The 15,901-nt window shown below is 40.0% G+C and overlaps 1 protein-coding gene across 6 annotated transcripts in view; it reads right to left on the bottom strand.

The window, feature by feature from the left end:
- TSGA10 (testis specific 10) overlaps positions 1-15,901 on the bottom strand; it is a 92,962-nt gene that overhangs the window by 13,078 nt on the left and 63,983 nt on the right. The window lies entirely within an intron of this gene.

The following is a 15,901-nucleotide window of genomic DNA, read 5'->3' as shown; positions in this document are numbered from 1 at the left end:
TCATACAACTACTCACACATTCTTCAAACAAACTTCTATCCATCCCCACCCCACTCAACCACCTATCCATCCATTCCATACATTTTTCTTGGGTATATTCTATGTTCCAACAATGTGCCTAGATGCATAGCCAATGGTAATGGTCTCTGTTCTCATGAGGCTTCCAGACTATGGGGGAATCATGGTCAATAAAATAATCATATAGCTGAATATGTAGATACAGATTAGGCAAACATTTCTAGAGAAAAAAACTATAACACAGGGAAGTGACCTAGACTGAAAGGATCAGAGAAGTCAAGAAAGCCTTCTCTGAGTCAATGACACTTGAACTGAGATCTGAAAAGCAAATGGATACACAATGTGTGAGGCGAAGGTGGCTTTTCAAATTGGAGGATGCCAAGTGTGAAGCAAGGGCAGAGAAAAGGTTCCTATGTCTCGAGCTCAGAGACCACAGAAAAGAGTGAAAAGAGACACAGTTGAAAACACGTACAACCTATAAAACAGAGCCTGGTAACCCAGGTATCAATAAAATTTAGGTCTTTACTTCCACTAAATGATCTTACAGAGGAGGTTATATGATCAGTTTTATGTTTTGAAAAGAATGTATGGAAGGTTTCAGGTTCTAGTAAAATTGCTGATTAAGCTAAGAGAAAAATCTTCTGGATAAAATAGAAAAAAAATTATTTTTGCAATTTATAGCTGAACTTGTAGGTAAGAAAGAGAAATTCTCACATGCCAAACATAAAGAAAATGAGTCAAGGTCAGCTGGTAACAAATGGGCCAAAGCTGGGGACAAAGTTTGAGCCTGTGAAAGTGAAAAGTTCTTAATGAACACCCTGGTGGTTCATTGTTCAGTTGCTAAGTCATGGTAGACTCTGCGACCCCATGGACTATAGCACACCAGGCTTCCCTGTCCTTTATCATCTCCTGGTGTTTGCTCAGATGCATGTCCATTGAGTTGGTGATGCTACCTAACCACCTCATCTTCTGCCACCCTCTTCTTCTTTTGCCTTCAACCCTTCCCAGCATCAGGGTCTTTTCCAATGAGTCAGCTCTTTGCATTAGCTGGCCAAAGTATTGGAGCTTCAGCATCAGTCCTTTCAATGAATATTCAGGGTTGATTGCCTTGAGCATTGACTGGTTTGATCTCCTTGCAGTCCAAGGGACTCTCAAGAGTCTTCTCTAGCACTAGTCTTCTCTAGTCTTCTCTAGTTTGAAAGCATCAATTCTTTAGCACTCAGCCTTCTTTATGGTCCACATCTCACATCCGTACATGACTACTGGAAAAACCATAGCTTTGATTATTCGGACCTGTGTTGGCAAAGTGATGTCTTTGCTTTTTAATGTGCTGTCTAGATTTGTCATAGCTTTTCTTCCAAGGAGCAACTGTCTTTGAATTTCATGGCTGTAGTCATTGTCCACAGTGATTTTGGAGCCAAATAAAATAAAATCTGCCACTGTTTCCATTCCTCCCCCCCCTCTATTTGTCATGAAGTGATGGGACCAGATGCCATAATCTCAGTTTTTTGAAAGTTGAGTTTTAAGTCAGCTTTTTCACTCTCCTCTTTCACCCTCATTAAGAAACTCTTTAGTGTAGAACACCCTGGAGTGGGCATTTAATAGAGAATCTGGAAGGGTCACACCTTAGTGTGAGGCTAAACTAGTCTTACAGGAAAGGCTACTTTAGATCTGCCTACCAAAGCTTAAAAACAATCTTGAAAGTATTAGTTAATCTGCAAGTAATTTAAGAGCCTGCCAAAACAAATCCAACACTTTCTAAAGGAAGATAATAAAATCTAACATTCAACAAAGTAAAATTCACAATGTCCAGCATTCAGTTTAAAAATACATATATCAGACATGTAAAGATACAGGAAAAGTGATCCACGAGCATCAAAATTAGTTGATGTAAACTGATGCAAAATGACAAAAGATGATATTAGCAGATAAGGGCCTTAAAACAGCTATTATCTAGACAAGAGGGATTAACAGGGTCTAAATTACCCTGTTGCCAAAACAACTAGAAAAATGAACAAAATATAGGAGGGAAAAATCAGTTTTCAGAAAACAGATAAAAGGTAGTACAGAACTATGATCTCTGGGAAGGAAAACAAATAAGGCCAACCAGATACCCCACGTCCAAGGTCAGTGAAACCCTAGTAAGACGGTAAGCACTACAGTGGCTGTGAGGAGATAACCCACACATCCAAGGGCAAAGAAGAAGGCCCAGCAAGATGGTAGGAGGGGCAAATTCGCGTTTAGAATCAAACCCCATTCCCGCCAGAGACACTCAGAGGGATCAAACAAACCTTGTGTGCACCAGGAAGCAGTGACCCCAGAGGGGACTGTCCTGGACTTGCCTGTGGGTGTCCAGGAGTCTCCAGCAGAGGGGTGGGTCAGCGGTGGCCTGCTGCAGGGTTGGGGGCACAGACTGTAGCAGTACATGCATGGGATCTTTTGAGGGAGGTCACCATTATTTTCATTGCCTCCACCATAGTTTGGCCCCAGGTAAATAGCAGGGAGGGAACACAGCTCCACCCATCAACAGAAAATTGGATTAAAGATTTACTGAGCATGGCCCCGCCCATCAGAACAAGACCCAGTTTCCCCCTCAGTCAGCCTCTCCCATCAGGAAGCTTCTATAAACTTCTTATCCTTCTCCATCAGAGGGCAGACAGACTGAAAACCACAAACACAGAAAACTAACCAAGCTGATCACATGGACCACAGCCTTGTCTAACTCAATGAAACTATATGAGCCATACCATGTAGGGCCACCCAAGATGGATGGGTCATGGTGGAGAGGTCTGACAAAATGTGGTCCACTGGAGAAGGGAATGGCAAACCACTTCAGCATTCTTGTCTTGAGAACCCCATGAACAATAGGAAAAGGCAAAAAGATAGGACATTGAGAGATGAATTCCCCAGGTTGGTAGGTGCCCAATATGCTACTGGATATCAGTGGAGAAATAACTCCAGAAAGAATGAAGGGATGGAGCCAAAGCAAAACACCACCCAGTTGTGGATGTGACTGGTGATGGAACCAAGTTCCAATGCTGTAAAGATCAATATAGCATAGGAACCTGGAATGTTAGGTCCATGAATCAAGGCAAATTGGAAGGTCAAACAGGAGGTGGCAAGGGTGAACAAAACTGGACTGCAATGGGTGAATTTAACTCAGATGACCATTACATCTATTACTGTGGGCAAGAATCCCTTAGAAGAAATGGAGTAGCCATCATAGTCAACAAGAAAGTCTGAAATGCAGTACTTGGATGCAATCTCAAAAATGACACAATGATCCCTGTTCATTTCCAAGGCAAACCATTCAATATCACGGTAATCCAAGTCTATGCCTGATTAGTAATGCTGAAGAAGCTGAAGTTGAATGGTTCTATGAAGACCTACAAGACCTTTTAGAACTACCACCCCAAAAAGATGTCCTTTTCATTATAGGGGACTGCAAAAGTACGAAGTCAAGAAACACCTGGGGGGGAGGAGCCAAGATGGCGGAGGAACAGGACGGGGAGACCCCTTTCTCTCCTACAAGTTCATCAAAAGAATAACTGAACGCAGAGCAAACTTCACAAAACAACTTCTGATCGCTAGCTGAGGTCATCAGGCACCCAGAAAAGCAACCCATTGTCTTCAAAAGGAGGTAGGACAAAATGTAAAAGATAAAAAGAGAGACAAAAGAGCTAAGGACGGAGATCAGTCCCGGGAAGGGAGTCTTAATAGAGAAAGTTTCCAGACACCAGGAAACCCTCGCACTGGCGGGTCTGGGGGAAGTGTTTGAATCTCGGAGGGCAGCCTGACTGGGAGGGGAACAATAAATAAAACCTACAGATTACGAGCCTAAAAGCAACTCCCAGCAGAAAAGTACTCCAGACACCCGCATCCGCCACCAGCAAGTGGGGGCGGAACGGAGAGGAGCGGGCGGCATTGCTTAGGGTAAGGACCGGGCCTGAGTGCCCTGAGGACAATCGGAGGGAGCTTTTGTGAGTTACCGACTTAAACTGTGGGATAGCAAGAGAGAGAGAGAGAATTAACCAGCCCGAACACACTGCCGGCCGTTCGCAGAACAAAGGGACCGAGCAAGTCCAGAGAAGAGCTTGCAGGCTGCGGGCCGGCCCAGCCCCGCCGGAGGCTGGAGACAGGGGTGAGGGGAAAGGGGCAGGCTCGGCCCCAAGGACCACATCCCCTACCGCACTGCAAACAGGCCTCCAGTTTCTAATCAAAGACCTGAGATTCTGGATGGTCGACATCCACCAGGAGGGTCGCGGCGAGACAGAGGGCGCAGGCACCTGACCAGCGCGGGCAGGGACTGGGGCTGGAGACGCAGAGGGCAGAAGGTGCATGCACCCGACTGGTGCAGGCGGAAACTGAGACTGGGAGAGCGGAAGAGAGTAGGCGCGCCGCACCCAGGGAGAGTGCGCCCGTCAAGCCCCTGGCTGCCTGAACCGCGCTGACGGGGAAGGCACAAAAAGCAGGTGCAGCTTTTTATTCCGCGCTTTTGTGGAACACCCGAGGGCTGGAACCACGCACAGCGCAGGGCATGCTCCATATAGAACGGCTGGGAGCCTGAGCGGCATAGACGGGTGGGGGGGGGGCGGGGGGCGGGGAAGCAGCGCCAGCCCCTCCCCGCAGCGCAGAAATGAGGCACTGAAGAGACCGGCAAACAGAAGCCAAATAAACAAAGGGAACCGCTTCAGAAGGGACCGGTGCAACAGATCAAAATCCCTGTAGGTAACACCGACTTCACCGGAAGGGGCCTGTAGATATCGAGAAGTGTAAGCTGGAACGAGGAGCTATCTGAAACTGAGCCGAACCCACACTGACCACAACAGCTCCAGAGAAATTCCTAGATATATTTTTACTTTTTTTTTTTTTTAAGTAAGAAAAAAAATTTTTTTTTAATTTTTTCTCTTTTATTTTCTTTTATAATGCCCTATTACTCCCCCAGTACTCCTTAACTTTCATTTTCATAGATTTTTACGAGTTTTTTAATTAGGAAAAAATTTTTTTTCTTTTTTTCTTCTTTTTTTTTCCTTTTTCTCTTCTATTTTCTATTTTTCTTTTTCTCTTATTTCTTTTCAAAGTCCTCTATTACTCCTCTACTACTCCTTAATTTTCATTTCCATTACACTATAACCTTACCAAAAAAAAAAAAGAAGAGAAGCCCTATTTTTAAACCGAACTTCATATATATTTCTAAAATTTTTTTGTGTGTTTTGGTTTTTGTTTTTAATATAGTATTTTTAATAGTCTAACCTCTACTCTAGACTTTTAATTTTTGTTTTTCAGTATATGATATAAATTGTGAACATTTAAGAATCCAATATTCAGTTCCCATTTTTATTCAGGAGTGTGTTGATTACTCTCTCCCACTTTTGACTCTCCGTTTTCTACCTCAGAACACCTCTGTTTCCTCCTTTCCCCTTCTCTTCCCAATCCAATTCTGTGAATCTTTGTGGGTGTCTGGGCTACGGAGAACACTCTGGGAACAGACAACTGCGTAGATCTGTCTCTCTCCTCTTGAGTTCCCCCTTTTCTCCTCCTGCTCATCTCTATCTCCCTCCTCCCTCTCCTCTTCTTCATGTAACTCTGTGAACCTCTCTGGGTGTCCCTAACGGGGGAGAATCTTTTCACCATTAACCTAGAAGTTTTATTATCGGTGCTGTATAGTTGGAGAAGTCCTGAGACTACAGGAAGAATAAAACTGAAATCCAGAGGCAGGAGACTTAAGCCCAAAACCTGAGAACACCAGAAAATTTCTGACTACATGGAACTTTAAGTAATAAGAGACCGTCCAAAAGCCTCCATAGCTACACTGAAACCAACCACCACCCAAGAGCCAATAAGTTTTAGAGCAAGACATACCACGCAAATTCTCCAGCAACGCAGGAACATAGCCCTGAAAGTCAACATACAGGCTGCCCAAGGTCACACCTAACACACAGACCCATCTCAAAACTCATTACTGGGCACTCCATTGCTCTCCAGAGAGAAGAAATCAAGTTCCATGCACCAGAACACCGACGCAAGCTTCCCTAACCAGGAAACCTTGACAAGCCAATCGTCCAATCCCACCCACTGGGTAAAACCTCCACAATAAAAAGGAACCACAGACCTCCAAAATACAGAAAGCCCACTCCAGACACAGCAATCTAAACAAGAAGAAAAGGCAGAGAAATACCCAACAGGTAAAGGAACATGAAAAATGCCCACCAAGTCAAACAAAAGAGCAGGAGATAGGGAATCTACCTGAAAAAGAATTTAGAATAATGATAATAAAAATGATCCAAAATCTTGAAAACAAAATGGAGTTTCAGATAGATAGCCTGGAGACAAAGATTGAAAAGATGCAAGAAATGTTTAATAAAGACCTAGAATAAAAAGTGAAAGTAAGCCATGCAAAAAAAAAAAAAAAAAAGAGTCAGTTAAAAATGAGTAATGCAATGAATGAGATCAAAAACACTCTGGAGGGAACCAAGAGTAGAATAACGGAGACAGAAGATAGGATAACTGAGGTAGAAGATAAAATGGTAGAAATAAATGAAGCAGAGAGGAAAAAAGAAAAAAGAATCTAAAGAAATGAGGACAACCTCAGGGACCTCTGGGACAATGTGAAACGCCCCAACATTCGAATCATAGGAGTCCCAGAAGAAGAAGACAAAAAGAAAGGCCATGAGAAAATACTCAAGAAAATAATAGCTGAAAACTTCCCTAAAATGGGGAAGGAAATAGCCACCCAAGTCCAAGAAACCCAGAGAGTCCCAAATAGGATAAACCCAAGGCGAAACACCCCAAGACACATATTAATCAAATTAACAAAGATCAAACACAAAGAACAAATATTAAAAGCAGCAAGGGAGAAATAACAAATAACACACAAAGGGATTCCCATAAGGATAAGAGCTGATCTATCAATAGAAACCCTCCAGGCCAGAAGGAAATGGCAGGACATACTGAAAGTAATGAAAGAGAATAACCTACAACCTAGATTACTGTACCCAGCAAGGATCTCATTCAGATATGAAGGAGAATTCAAAAGCTTTACAGACAAGCAAAAGCTGAGAGAATTCAGCACCACCAAACCAGCTCTTCAACAAATGCTAAAGGATCTTCTCTAGACAGGAAATGCAGAAAGGTTGTATAAACGTGAACCCAAAACAACAAAGTAAATGGCAACGGGACCACACCTATCAATAATTACCTTAAATGTAAATGGGTTGAATGCCCCAACCAAAAGACAAAGATTGGCTGAATGGATACAAAAACAAGACCCCTATATATGCTGACTACAAGAGACCCACCTCAAAACAAGAGACACATACAGACTAAAAGTGAAGGGCTGGAAAAAAATACTTCACGCAAACGGAGACCAAAAGAAAGCAGGAGTCGCAATACTCATATCAGATAAAATAGACTTTCAAATAAAGGATGTGAAAAGAGACAAAGAAGGACACTACATAATGATCAAAGGATCAATCCAAGAAGAATATATAACAATTATAAATATATATGCACCCAACATAGGAGCACCGCAATATGTATGGCAAACGCTAACGAGTATGAAAGAGGAAATTAATAGTAACACAGTAATAGTGGAAGATTTTAATACCCCACTCACAGCCATGGAGAGATCAACTAAACAGAAAATTAACAAGGAAACACAAACCTTAAATGACACAATGGACCAGCTAGACCTAATTGATATCTATAGGACATTTCACCCCAAAACAATCAACTTCACCTTTTTCTCAAGTGCACACGGAACCTTCTCCAGAATAGACCACATCCTGGGCCATAAATCTGGTCTTGGAAAATTAAAAAAAATTTAAATCATTCCAGTCATCTTTTCTGACCACAGTGCAGTAAGATTAGATCTCAATTACAGGAAAAAAATTGTTAAAAATTCAAACATATGGAGGCTAAATAACACGCTTCTGAATAACCAACAAATCATAGAAGAAATCAAAAAAGAAATCAAAATATGTATAGAAATGAATGAAAATGAAAACACAACAACCCAAAACCTATGGGACACTGTAAAAGCAGTGCTAAGGGGAAGGTTCATAGCATTACAGGCTTACATCAAGAAACAAGAAAAAAGCCAAATAAATAACCTAACTCTACACCTAAAGCAATTAGAGAAGGAAGAAATAAAGAACCCCAGGGTTAGCAGAAGGAAAGAAATCGTAAAAATTAGAGCAGAAATAAATGCAAAAGAAACTAAAGAGACCATAGTAAAAATCAACAAAGCTAAAAGCTGGTTTTCTGAAAAAATAAACAAAATTGACAAACCATTAGCAAGACTCATTAAGAAACAAAGAGAGAAGAACCAAATTAACAAAATTAGAAATGAAAATGGAGAAATCACAACAGACAACACTGAAATACAAAGGATCATAAGAGACTACTACCAGCAGCTCTATGCCAATAAAATGGACAACTTGGATGAAATGGACAAATTCTTAGAAAAGTATAACTTTCAAAAACTGAACCAGGAAGAAATAGAAGATCTTAACACACCCATCACTAGCAAGGAAATTGAAACTGTAATCAAAAATCTTCCAGCAAACAAAAGCCCAGGACCAGATGGCTTCACAGCTGAATTCTACCAAAAATTTAGAGAAGAGCTAACACCTATCTTACTCAAACTCTTCCATAAAATTGCAGATGAAGGTAAGCTTCCAAACTCATTCTATGAGGCCACCATCACCCTAATTCCCAAACCAGACAAAGATGCCACAAAAAAAGAAAACTACAGGCCAATATCACTGATGAACATAGATGCAAAAATCCTTAACAAAATTCTAGCAAACAGAATCCAACAACATATTAAAAAAATCATACACCATGACCAAGTGGGCTTTATCCCAGGAATGCAAGGATTCTTTAATATCCGCAAATCAATCAATGTAATACACCACATTAACAAATTGAAAGATAAAAACCATATGATTATCTCAATAGATGCAGAGAAAGCCTTTGACAAAATTCAACACTCATTTATGATTAAAACTCTCCAAAAAGCAGGAATAGAAGGAACATACCTCAACATAATAAAAGCTATATATGACAAACCCACAGCAAGCATCACCCTCAATGGTGAAAAACTGAAAGCATTTCCCCTGCAATCAGGAACAAGACAAGGGTGCCCACTCTCACCACTACTATTCAACATAGTGTTGGAAGTTTTGCCACAGCAATCAGAGCAGAAAAAGAAGTAAAAGGAATCCAGATAGGAAAAGAAGAAGTGAAACTCTCGCTGTTTGCAGATGACATGATCCTCTACATAGAAAACCCTAAAGACTCTGCCAGAAAATTACTAGAGCTAATCAACAAATATAGCAAAGTTGCAGGATATAAAATTAACACACAGAAATCCCTTGCATTCCTATACACTAACAATGAGAAAACAGAAAGAGAAATTAAGGAAACAATACCATTCACCATTGCAACAAAAAGAATAAAATACTTAGCAGTATATCTACCTAAAGAAACAAAAGACCTATACATAGAAAACTATAAAACACTGATGAAAGAAATCAAAGAGGACACAAACAGATGGAGAAACATACCGTGTTCATGGATTGGAAGAATCAATATTGTCAAAATGGCTATTCTACCCAAAGCAATCTATAGAGTCAATGCAATCCCTATCAAGCTACCAATGGTATTTTTCACAGAACTAGAACAAATAATTTCACAATTTGTATGGAAATACAAAAAACCTCGAATAGCCAAAGTAATCTTGAGAAAGAAGAATGGAACTGGAGGAATCAACCAGCCTGACTTCAGACTCTACTACAAAGCCACAGTCATCAAGACAGTATGGCACTGGCACAAAGACAGAAATATAGATCAATGGAACAGAATAGAAAGCCCAGAGATAAATCCATGAACCTATGGACACCTTATCTTTGACAAAGGAGGCAAGGATATACAATGGAAAAAAGACAACCTCTTTAACAAGTGGTGCTGGGAAAACTGGTCAACCACTTGTAAAAGAATGAAACTAGAACACTTTCTAACACCATACACAAAAATAAACTCAAAATGGATTAAAGATCTAAATGTAAGACCAGAAACTATAAAACTCCTAGAGGAGAACATAGGCAAAACACTCTTTGACATAAATCACAGCAAGATCCTCTATGACCCACCTCCCAGAATATTGGAAATAAAAGCAAAACTAAACAAATGGGACCTAATGAAACTTAAAAGCTTTTGCACAACAAAGGAAACTACAGCCCTCAGATTGGGAGAAAATAATAGCAAATGAAGAAACAGACAAAGGATTAATCTCAAAAATATACAAGCAGCTCCTGCAGCTCAACTCCAGAAAAATAAATGACCCAATCAAAAAATGGGCCAAAGAATTAAACAGACATTTCTCCAAAGAAGACATACAGATGGCTAACAAACACATGAAAAGATGCTCAACATCACTCATTATCAGAGAAATGCAAATCAAAACCACAATGAGGTACCATTACACACCAGTCAGAATGGCTGCTATCCAAAAGTCTACAAGCAATAAATGCTGGAGAGGGTGTGGAGAAAAGGGAACCCTCTTACACTGTTGGTGGGAATGCAAACTAGTACAGCCACTATGGAGAACAGTGTGGAGATTTCTTAAAAAACTGGAAATAGAACTGCCATATGACCCAGCAATCCCACTCCTGGGCATACACACTGAGGAAACCAGATCTGCAAGAGACACGTGCACCCCAATGTTCATCGCAGCACTGTTTATAATAGCCAGGACATGGAAGCAACCTAGATGCCCATCAGCAGACGAATGGATAAGGAAGCTGTGGTACATATACACCATGGAATATTACTCAACCATTAAAAAGAATTCATTTGAATCAGTTCTAATGAGATGGATGAAACTGGAGCCCATTATACAGAGTGAAGTAAGCCAGAAAGATAAAGAACATTACAGCATACTAACACATATATATGGAATTTAGAAAGATGGTAATGATAACCCTATATGCAAAACAGAAAAAGAGACACAGAAGTACAGAACAAACTTTTGAACTCTGTGGGAGAAGGTGAGGGTGGGATGTTTCGAAAGAACAGCATGTATATTATCTATAGTGAAACAGATCACCAGCCCAGGTGAGATGCATGAGACAAGTGCTCGGGCCTGGTGCACTGGGAAGACCCAGAGGAATTGGGTGGAGAGGGAGGTGGGAGGGGGGATCGGGATGGGGAATACATGTAACTCCATGGCTGATTCATGTCAATGTATGACAAAACCCACTGAAATGTTGTGAAGTAATTAGCCTCCAACTAATAAAAAAAAATAAAAATAAATAAATAAATAAATTTAAAAAAAAAGAAACACCTGGAGTAACAGGCAAATTTGGCCTTAGAGTACAGAATGAAGCAGGGCAAAGGTTAATAGTGTTTTGCCAAGAGAATGCACTGGTCATAGCAAACACCCTCTTCCAACAATACAAGAGAAGACTCTACACATAGACATCACCAGATGGTCAACACTGAAATCAGATTGATTATATTCTTTGCAGCCAAAGATGGAGAAGCTCTATACAGTCAGCAAAAACAAAACCAGGAGCTGACTGTGGCTCAGATTTTGAACTCCTTATTGCCAAATTCAGACTTAAGTTGAAGAAAGTATGGAAAACCACTAGACCATTCAGGTATGACCTAAATCAAATCCCTAATGATTATACAGTAGAAATGACAAATAGATTCAAGGGACTAGATCTGACAGACAGGGTGCCTGATGAACTATGGATGGAGATTCATGACACTGTACAGGAGACAGGGAGCAAGACCATCCCCAAGAAAAAGAAATGCAAAGAAGCAAAATGGCTGTCTGAGGAGGACTTACAAAATAGCTGTGAAAAAGAAGATAATCGAAAAACAAAGGAGGAAAGGAAAGATATACCCACTTGAATGCAGAGTTCCAAAGAATGACAAGGAGAGATAAGAAAGCCTTCTTCAGTGATCAGTGAAAAGAAATAGAGGAAAACAATAGAATGGGAAAGACTAGAGATCTCTTCAAGAAAATTAGAGATACCAAGGGAACATTTCATGCAAAGATGGGCTCAATAAAGGACAGAAATGGTATGGACCTAACAGAAGCAGAAGATATTAAGAAGAGGTGGCAAGAATACACAGAAGAACTATATAAAAAACGTTTTCATGACCCAGATAATCACGATGGTATCATCACTCACCTAGAGCCAGACATCCTGGAGTGTGAAGTCAAGTGGGCCTTAGGAAGCATCACTATGAACAAAGCTAGTGGAGATGATGGAATTCCAGTTGAGCTAATTCAAATCCTGAAAGATGATGCTGTGAAAGTGCTGCACTCAATATGCCAGCAAATTTGGAAAACTCAGCAGTGGCCACAGGACTGAAAAAGGTCCGTTTTCACTCCACTCCCAAAGAAAGGCAATGACAAAGAATGCTCAAACTACTGCTCAACTGTACTCATCTCACATGCTAGTAAAGTAATGCTCAAATTCTCCAAGACAGGCTTCAACAATACATGAACCATGAACTTCCAGATGTTCAAGCTGGTTTTAGAAAAGGACAGAGGAACCAGAGATCAAATTGCCAACATCATCTGGATCATCAAAAAACCAAGAGAGTTCCAGAAAGACATCTATTTCTGCTTTATTGACTATGCCAAAGTCTTTGACTGTGTGGATCACCACAAACTGTGGAAAATTCTGAAAGAGATGGGAATACCAGACCACCTGACCTACCTCCTGAGAAACCTATATGCAGGTCAGAAAGCAACAGTTAGAACTGGACATGGAACAGACTGGTTCCAAATAGGAAAAGGAGTATGTCAAGGCTGTATATTGCCACTCTGCTTATTTAACTTCTATGCAGAGTACATCATGAGAAACGCTGGGCTGGAGGAAGAACAAGCTGGAATCAAGATTGCTGGAGAAATATCAATAACCTCAGATATGCAGATGACACCACCCTTATGGCAGAAAGTGAAGAAGAACTAAAGAGCCTCTAGATGAAAGTGAAAGAGGAGAGTGAAAAAGTTGGCTTAAAGCTCAACATTCAGAAAACTAAGATCATGGCATCTGGTCCCATCACTTCATGACAGATGGGGAAACAGTGGAAACAGTGACAGACTTTATTTTTTTAGGCTCCAAAATCACTGCAGATGGTGACTGCAGCCATGAAATTAAAAGATACTTACTCCTTAGAAGAAAAGTTATGACCAACCTAGACAGCACATTAAAAAGCAGAGACATTACTTTGCCTACAAAGGTCTATCTAGTCAAGGCTATGGTTTTTTCAGTAGTCATGTATGGATGGGAGAGTTGGACTATAAAAAAAGTTGAGCACTGAAGAATTGATGCTTTTGAACTGTGGTGTTGGAGAAGACTCTTGAGAGTCCCTTGGACTGCAAGGAGATCCACTGGTCCATCCTGAAGGAGATCAGTCCTGAGTGTTCATTGGAAGGACTGATGCTGAAGCTGAAACTCCAATACTTTGCCCACTTGATGCGAAGAGCTGACTCATTTGAAAAGATCCTGATGTTGGAAAAGATTGAAGGTAGGAGGAGAAAGGTATGACAGAGGATGAGGTGGTTGGATGTCATCGCCGACTCAACAGGCCTAAGTTTGGGTTAATTCCAGGAGTTGGTGATGGACAGGGAGGCCTGACGTACTGCAGTCCATGGTGTCTCAAAGGGTCAGACACGACTGAGGGACTGAGCTGAACTGAACTGAACTGATGGTGGTCATGGGCTTCCCTGGTGGTTTAGACAGTAAAGAATCTGCCTGCAATGCAGGAGACCCAGGTTCGATCCCTGGGTTGTGTTGTTAGTAGATTTTCCTTGGAAGAAAAGTTGAAAAGAGATTTTCAATTAAGTTACATAACATATGTGAGAAACTCATATCTACACAAATAGCGGAAGGACATTAGAGACAGAATGAGTTAAGGTAAAATAAAATCTTTTATTTTTCTTATTTTTAACTAATTTACTAGATAACAGTTGGTTCAACACAATAGCAAGAATTTATTCAGTGATTATAGCTCTTGGATAAGTAAACTGATGGACAGTAATGTTATAAAGGATGGGAGAGAGGAATTTCAAACACAACGTTAAAGACACTTGCACTATTCCTGCAGTCATATAGTGCTATTTAAAAATGCAGACTTAGTCATAAGTGTATACTGAAAATTGTAGGGTAACCACTTTAAAAGTTTAAAAAAAGAAGTATATTGATATGTTAATTTAGGAGATAAAATATAATCATAAAAGACGCTCAACTAAAACCAGAAAAGCAGTAAGTGAGGGAAAGAAAAAAAAGAAACATAAAACAAGGGCAATGAATAGAAAACAGTCACAAATATGATAATTATTAACCCAACTATATCTATAATCATTGCAAATGTGAATGGACATCAGGATGTCAGAATGGGGAAAAAACAAAACTCAACTATATGTATTTACAAGAAACTCACTTTAATATAAAGATGCAAACACAAATCAAAGGAAGGCTGGAGTAGTTAATTTTAAACAAGCTGATTTAGAGCAAGGAAACTTACCAGAGATAAAGAGGAGACATTAAATAATGATAAAAAGCTTAATTCACCAAACATAGCAACCCATAAAGTGTATGCACCTAACAACACAACATGTCAACATACATAAAGGAAGAAATGATAGCGTGGCAAGGAGAGACACATAAGTCCACAACTACAGCTGGAGACGACATCATGCTCCTATCAGCAACTGACCGATCTAGCAGGCAGAAAATGAGTAACCACACGGTTGAATTGGACAGTACCAATCGCTGGAACTGACAGTTCTAGAAACTTCATTCAACAATAGCAGAATGCACATTCTTCTAAAGCTCATGTGGAATATTCTCTAAGTAGACTACATACGCCAGGACAGGGAGGCCTGGCGTACTGTGGTTCATGGGGTCGCAGAGTCAGACACGACTGAGCGACTGAACTGAACTGAACTGAACTGAGACTACATATGGGCTACAAAACATACATTAACAATTTTTTAAAGATTTTCTTTGATGTCGACCATTTTTAAAGTCTTTATTGAACTTGTGACAATATTGATGCTTTTTTTTATGCTTTAGTTTTTTGGTCCTGGGCCATGTGGGATCTGAGCTCCTGGAACAGAGACTGAGTCCACACTCCCTGCACTTCGGAAGGTGAAGTCCCAACCACTGGACTGCCAGGAAAGTCCCAGCCTAACAAATTTTTAAAAATATAAATCATACCAAGTATGCTCTCCAACCACAGTAAAATTGAGCTGGAAATCAATAACAGAAAGATAACTGGAAAATCCCCAAATATGTGGAGATTAAACAACACACTTCTAAATAACACATGGCTCAGAAAAGAAATTTCAAGAGAAATATTTTGATATTTTAACTAAAGTAAAACATAACTTATCAAAATTAGTGGCATGCAGTGAAAGCAGTAGCTAAAAGAAATTTGTAGCAGTGAATGCATTTATTAGAAAAGAAGAAAGATCTAAAGTCAATAATCTAAGCTTCCACAGTAGGAAACTGGAAAAAGAAGCAAATTGAAAGGAAGGAGAAGAAAAGAAAAAAAATAAGAGAAGAACTCTATGAAACTTAAAACAGGAAGTTAAAACTGGACAGCTACGTGTAAAAGAATGAAATTAGAACACTTCTTAATACCATAGACAAAAGTAAACTCAAGATGGATTAAAGACCTAAATGTAAGGCCAGATACTATAAAACTCTTGGTGGAAAACATAACTCTTTGACATAAATTGGAGCAAGATCTTTTTCAATCCACCTCCTAGAATAGTGAAAATAAAAAGTAAATAGCTAAATAAATAAATAGCTAAATAAAAAAGTAATAGCTAAATAAACTTAAAAGCTTT

Source organism: Cervus elaphus, chromosome 11 (genome assembly GCF_910594005.1).
Source record: "Cervus elaphus chromosome 11, mCerEla1.1, whole genome shotgun sequence".
NCBI classification, from domain to species: Eukaryota; Metazoa; Chordata; class Mammalia; order Artiodactyla; family Cervidae; genus Cervus; species Cervus elaphus.
This window is presented reverse-complemented; position numbering and strand designations above follow the sequence as displayed.